This window comes from Mus pahari, chromosome 9, assembly GCF_900095145.1.
Source record: "Mus pahari chromosome 9, PAHARI_EIJ_v1.1, whole genome shotgun sequence".
NCBI lineage: Eukaryota > Metazoa > Chordata > Mammalia > Rodentia > Muridae > Mus > Mus pahari.
Window position 1 is genome coordinate 34,254,979 of NC_034598.1, and position 7,435 is coordinate 34,262,413.

General features: G+C 42.2%; 1 protein-coding gene across 3 annotated transcripts in view; it reads left to right on the forward strand.

Moving 5' to 3' along the window:
- The window catches only part of Rhobtb1 (Rho related BTB domain containing 1), a 132,584-nt gene that overhangs the window by 13,281 nt on the left and 111,868 nt on the right, over positions 1 to 7,435 (forward strand). The window lies entirely within an intron of this gene.

Here is a 7,435-nt window from a genome sequence, read left to right on the forward strand (position 1 = left end):
GTGTGTGTGTGTGTGTGTGTGTGTGTGTGTGTGTGTGTGTGTGTGTTCTTGAAATTCCCAAGCATGAATGGTGGTTTTATTTCTATTTCTTTGGTTAGCTTTTGTTTGGTATTTTGTTTGTTTTTCTTTTGAGGCAGTCTCTTGTAGCCTAGGCTGGCCTCAAACTCATTTTGCAGTAAGAATTACCTTGAACTTGTCATTTTCCTTCCTCCATATCCCTAGTGTACCACCACACCCAGTTTTATGTGCTGATAACTGAGCCCAAGGCTTCCAGAATGTTACACAAGCATTCTCCCAACAGAGCCCACCTCTCCAGCCAAAGAGCATATTTTGCTTGGTTGGTTAATTTGGTTTGGTTTTGTCTTGCTTTTGCTTTTGCTTTTGCTTTTACATTACACGTTTTATCCTTAGTTAAAAATGCACTCAAGCTTGATAGTTGGCACTGTAGCAAGTCATTGCTACATTACTGAATTCTCATGGTGTGGCAAGTTCTACACACTCTTATATCGTTACAATATTTGGATGTCTTTGCACCGCATTGCAAACTCTTATCTGTCATCCAGTTCTCGATCAGATCCATTCAATGTGGGCAGACATAATTATGCGCGTTAATTCATTTAAATGGATGTGTTTGCCCCCCCCCCCATCTTTCTCATGGCAATAGTGGGTGTTCACCATCTTGCTCTTTACTCCAGATCTTCCAAAAGTTCTCTGCATCATGCAGAGTCCAGGGCTCTGGCCTCCTAGACTGTATTTCCCTCTGTCTCCTCCCCAACTCTAGTCTGTTCCAGACCTTCTGGATCTTTTGCGTTCAGCCTGCTTCAGGGCCTTTGCATATTCATTTACTGTTCTCCAGTATGACTTGATCTCAAAACCTTGGTGCTAGCTGTCCTCAGCTTCCAGTCTCTGTTCACATGTTGTCTTCCCAGTAAGAACTTTGCCGTCTGCCTCCATTACACCACCCCCCCTGCTTTTTTTCCTTCCCAATTTACTCCTCTACATGACTTATGTCTCCCTCAGATAAATTTTACTTTTAACTCCCTTTTCCTTTTTAGCACACGAACTGTAAGAGGGTAGGCATTGCTGCTGGTTTTACCTGCCAGCATCCCAAGTGCTGCACTCATGGACAAATATCAGTTATATTGGCTTATATCTTTATTAACTTGTTTTTCCTCTACCTTGAAAGCTTTGTTTTGCCTTCTTTTCATTTTTTTGGTCCGGTATTCTACCTTTATCATAGTTCCACTATGCTAAGACCCAAGTTGCCTACGTAACTAAGCAGAAAGAGTATCTTAAGAGGTAGTATAAAACCTGATCTCAAATGGTACCGCAGAGCCATAGTGACAGAGGCAGCATGACCCTGCCATGAAAATGGATACATTATCGGTTCCACCCAGAAAATTTTGCTCCCTGTTAGATTTAGGAAACAGGTGACATTTCATTTTGCTTGCCTTTGCCCCTACGGGGTTTAACAGGATAAGTCTGCATTTCAGCCACTCTCCTGGCCCTGATATTTTTGTGATCAGATAAGAACACGGTTAGTGCCTAAATGGTAAGCTATCTAGTACAAATCAGATTCCCGATGAGAACACTCTTGGGTGAATCATGATAGGGAGGAGGGCTGGAAAACACCAAGCCTACTGATAGTTAATGAAAAGAAAAAAATGAAGATAAGTTTTCTTTATAGCCGAGAACATTTTCCTCCACACATAAAACAAATATCGGGCACTTAATGCTGATCCAAGGGGGAAAAAAATCTACCTTCCCACAACTGGAATTATAGTTCATGACCAAGGATTATTCACGGTTTGTTCTTAGCGATGTCATGTGATACACTGGTTAGAATAGCAGCGTCTGAGACATCTCTGGCCAGCCATTTCTCATTTCTCAGTAGAAGAGGAAGAATCTCTGTTTGTATGCCTTCCATTAAAGGACATGAGGAGCGGCTGGAGAGATGGCTCAGCGGTAAAGAGCATCGACTGCTCTCCCAACGGTGCTGAGTTCAAGTCCCAGCAACCACATGGTGACTCACAACCATCTGTAGTGAGATCTGACGCCCTCTTCTGGGGTGTCTAAAGACAGCTACAGTGTACTTACATATAATAATATATAAATCTTTAAAAAATAAAAATAAATATAAATAAATAAAGGACATGAGGAGAGAAACATTCCGTGTTTTATCAGTTCACAAGGGGACCTTGAAAATGTTAAAGACGCGCTGGGTGGATTCCAGGTTTGCTAAAGTCAAGTCTTCTAAACAAGAGAAGAAGAGAAGGATTCCGGTCTCTGCTGCTCAGTTCTCTCTTGTGCCCCCTAGTGGCGTTTCTAAGCATAAGGAAAAAAAAGTGTGGATTTACCTGGAAAACCCGCCACATTGTGAGCAGTGCCAGAGCTATAGGACCTTGATTTGCCTCCCTGCTGCTGACCCTGCCTCTCAGGTTTGCACTGCGGGTCCGTTTAATGTAAAGATGCAGAGACCACCACCTTCAATTGTTATATCAGCCTCCGCCTCCACCTGCCACGTGCAATAAAGCAAAGCCCAGAGCGTGGTAATACATCTTCTACCTAATTAAAGAAAACCTCGACCCCTATTCCCTTTTGCAATATTGTGCCCCCATTAGTGAGAGAGCTTACGCCCTTTTTAAAAAAGCCTCTTGGAAATGTCCCGAGGGATATGAACAGCTAAGAACTTTGTCTCAAAAATGGAGGAGCGAGCCAGGAAAATGTTTTAACCTAGCTGATAGCTCCCATGAAGCTTTGAAGGATTCTGAAGACATCATTAAAAATTAAATAAAAAGCCTCGGCTTGGATTTGTGCATGCTTCAATAGGCAAAAAAGTTATATTTAATGCAGAGGGTGTTGAATCTGAATTAGTACAAATATTATTAATTTAATGTTCATACTGCATTTTATAGTTTATAAACTGGTTTGCCATAATTTTATACATTTTCCTCACAGTGGCACTATAAAATATATCAGCGTTTTATTTTTTCCGCTTGATGGATGAGGCGAGCCTTAATAAGTGATTCATTTCTTTCCTGTGCATATTGGTTAACTGGTAAATGATTAATTTATGTCTACATGAACTTCATCACTCAGAGTATTTATTTAAGTGTGAGTTGGTATTTATTTTGCCTGCAAAGCATTACAGTATCCAATTATATATGCATGTTTTAAAGGCAGTAAAGCAGGCACCAAAGGCTAATGCAACATTAAGTCAGATTTTAAATCCATAGTAAATTCCAAGTTAAGGTATTTAAATCAGCAGCCCCCCCCCCCCCCTTCCTCCCTGCTCATGCGGGTGAGAAATGGCTCCTCTGGAAAGCAGCAAAGGGGCACCTGAGCAGTCACCAAGGAAAAAAAGCATTGAGATTTTTCAGAGTTCAGAATATTAACTTAAAAAAAGACCCAAAACACTGACCCATTGCTTTCAATGAGGACAGAAAAATAATTAAGTTCTTTCCGTAAATCTGCCTGCAGAACTGTTTCGTGACCGTGACCGTGACCGACTGTGGAGCTCTTGATTTGTCTGTCTCCCTCCGGTCTTCTTTTAGTGGTCTTTGTCAACTTTGTACCCATAAACTAACTGTTTCTGTGGTCACTGTTTCCTTTCCTATTATTGTGCTGGAATCCTCTGCACAAAAGCCTCTTAAGGAGGAAGAGCTTGTTTTGCCTCACAGTTCAAAATCCCACAAGCGCCGGGGAGTCAAGTCCACCTGCGCGTGAAGCATCCGGTCACATTTCATCAACGATCAGAAAGGAGAGTAGAGAGATGAATGCGTGTTTCTGCCTTCTCAGTTCATGCTCTCTATTTTACCAGTTCTGGACGCTAGGCAAGAAACGGTGCCATCATAGACGGGTCTTCCCATAACAACACAGCCATCACCCACAGGCACCTCAGAGTCCCGCCTCCCTCCCAGAGGATTCTAGATTTTGTAGAGCGGATGATTAATGACATCATGGCCTGCTTGTATAGAGAAGCCTGGGTAAAACCACATGCAAGGATGTGCTGGGGTCTGCTTTAAAAGACCTGCAAGTTCTTTTGCTTCCTCCTCAGCACCACCCAGGGCTGTGAGTTAACATCTTTCCCAGTATGGAAGGTGCTTAGACTCTAAGATTCCCAAAATGCTCCCTCCCTCAGCTCTGATTCAGCTGTGCCCCCCTCCTGCCCTCCGCATCACAGTGCTTCTGATGCCCCTCTCCTGCCGCTTATACCATGATGTTCCTCTCATGATACCCTCCCTATCATGATGACCCAGAAATGATGTCACTACCACGATAACCCCTACCATGTTACCATGTTGTCCCTGTCTGTTATGACTCTTCCATCCTGCTGTAAATTCAATCTAACAATTTAGAATGGAGAAGCAGCAGAAAATTAATTTTATTGAGTCAAGTAGAAATATGTTTTCTTTATGTGATAATGTGCTTTATGTAACCTCCTTTATCTATAGACCTCAGAACTCTTTGAGCCAATTAAACTAAGACCAAAAAAAAGAAAGAAAGAAAGAAAGAAAGAAAGAAAGAAAGAAAGAAAGAAAGAAAGAAAGAAAGAAAGAAAAAAGAAAAAAATCATTGCAAAAACTCCCTGTCCTGATGTCACCTGAAAAAAAAATCTCAAAAAGTCTAAATATTGACAGGCTACAAGTTGTCGAAGGCAAATGATGGAAAACACATTGTGTGGGTGAACACTTCAACTCTTCCAAGGCACAGGGATTCTCTCTCGAGTGTAAAATGTACTTTTGGAATCAAGTACTTCAAATCCAGGAAGTGTTCTGAGGCAATTTTAATGAAAATAGTTTTCTTTTTAAAAACATTTCTGTACATATATAAATATATGTGGTGGCCCGTTACCACATGTTTAAGTTTATGTGCTTTGCTACGTAGACAAAAATGTTAACAAATTTTTAAACAAGAGACATTAATAGAAAGAAATGTCACTGAATTCTCCTCTGTGAGCTTTTGCTTAAGGATTAAATATAGCACCAACAAAAGAGGTCCAGAGCACAGCTTCCTAACTCAGAATTAGCCGACCCGGTTTCCTGGATTATTTTTATATAGTAATGACTACACACATACATGGAAAGAGAAAATATAGTTACTCCAGCCATCTTTCTCGCTGTCAGTAAAACAGAAAAAGATGTGCATGAAATAAAAATAAATATCCCAAATATAAAAAGCATAGAAATCCCATGTTTTTGAAACCCCTTTCATCTGGTTTAGATGTCTGATGAGACACTCTCCCACTTCTCCAGATCTCCCAGCATTCCTTGTGAACCACAGGCTGAGAATTGTTTACAGTTCTTGCTACTACACACCCCACACACCCTCCTGTCCATTTATTTGACATGTATTACAGCTTCCAAATTGGAGGTGTCATTTTCCCCCTTGGGAAGTCCACGTCCTTATCTAGCCTTACAAGAGGGTTGTGAGCTTATTCCACTTTCTAGTACACAGTGAGCTAAGTGGGTGGAGATTTCTTCCGTGTTTGTCTTTTCCATAGTCCTGTCTTATAACATGAGACACAAGCGGGCATGGTCCCTCTTTCTCAGGTACTGTGCCTGGTCCCTTGGTTCTCAGTCTTGTAGTACGAGAATCTTCCTTCCGGCTCAATGCTGTCTCCAGATATAATTCAGTTACCTTTTGCCAAAAGGAAATATTTCAAAGACTTTCTTCTAATTTATCTACTTTTAAGTTTCCATAAAAGTATGTGCTGTATTTGGATCATGTTAGCTCCTGTCTTTTTCCTAATCTTATGGGCCTTCTTGGTTTCTTAGCTTCCTTTGTCTCTAGATCATGTCAAATATGCACACATAATTTTGGGTGCCTATGTAAATTCTGAGAACCACCAGTGAGAGAATACTGTGGCTCACATCTTTAAAAACCGACTTAACTCACCTAATATTTTTATGCAGAAATGTTGAAAACTAATGGCAGTCACAAATGAAAAAACCTGAACTCTCTTTGAGGGTGAGCTAAGATCCAACCGGGTTACCATGATTTATGAGAGTGGCACGGGGAGAATGTACCGACCCTCGTTTGGTGTCCAGGTATCAAGTGGACCATTTGCACAACCATGACCTGGAATTTCCCTTTCAGCTTAACATGTCAGTGTTTTATCAGCATGTAACTTAAAAATTCTCCTGGCTGAACATTCCTACCCTTCAGAAGTTGGTTTATTCCTTACTGGTGGGTGGATAAATAGGATAGTATCTTAATGTAGAGAGAAGACCAAGAGAAGGCAATGTCAGGTGATGAGGAAGGATGGCGAATGAGCAAAAGGACCCATGGGGCATGAAAGAGGAAGAGAGTCCAGGCTAGGGAGGGCTGCATGGGTGGGACAGGGGGAGGAGACAGGGGAAAATGGGAGGGGTCAGGAGTAGAAGAGCTTCGAGAGGAAAGAGGAGCACGGAAAGCAATTGGTTCAAGCATGCTGTGATTACACCTAATATGCTCTATGCTGGTTTTAAAAATAAGAACATTTTAGAAAATCTATTGTATCTTTACGGCAGTTGAAAGAGTAAAATCCCAACCTAATATAGGAATCCTTCCCTGAGGAGGAGGGCGGGGAGGGAGAGAGGGAAAGAAGGAGAAGAGGGAGGGAGGAGAAAGAGAACTGCATTAACCTCTCGTGACTCTAAAACACTGGCTCTTTCTGATAGGTTATTTCTCCGCCAGTGAAATGAGCCAATTCAAGACAGATTGGATATATTAAAGGCAGGTATATTGGGAAGCTGCTCTCTGGGGAGTTCACTGGCCCCAAGGATTGAGGCCAAGGGAGTTGCCATGGGGAGAGGGGAGAGGGGTAAGAGAAAAGAGAGAAAGGGGCTCATGCAGAGAAAGAAGCAAAAACAAGAGAGAGGAGGGAGGGAGAGAGAGACAGAGAGAGAGAAAGAGAGAGAGAAGAAGGGAGGGAAGGAAAGGGAGAGGGAGAGCAAAATGTCTGGTTATATAGGGGGAAGGGCAGTCCAGCCCAGCCCCTGGGCTGGAAAGTTCAAGGTTGGGGGCAGGACATGCCAGGTAGGGACTGAGGGATGCTGGGAGAACCTGGAGGCCAGGTCTGCTTTGATGAATGTAAAATATGCACCTCAGTCCTTTGTCCAGGGGTGGAAACCAGTTTCTGCTTTCCATCTTATCCTAGAGCTCTGAGCTCAGACTCACCAGTAGTCAACACATTGATTACAGTTCTCCTCCTCCCGTGATTACAACTGTTGCTGAGCAGGAAAACACGACGATAGTTAGTGCAGCTCATTAGCTTGCCTGTAATCCTAACACTGCAGAAACAGGAGGACCAGACATTCAAGGTCTCAGCCTGGCCTATGTGAGACCCTATAAAATGAATAAATCGATAGATGGATAGATAGATAGATAGATAGATAGATAGATAGATAGATAGATAGATGGATGGATGGATGGATGGATGGGTGGGTGGGTG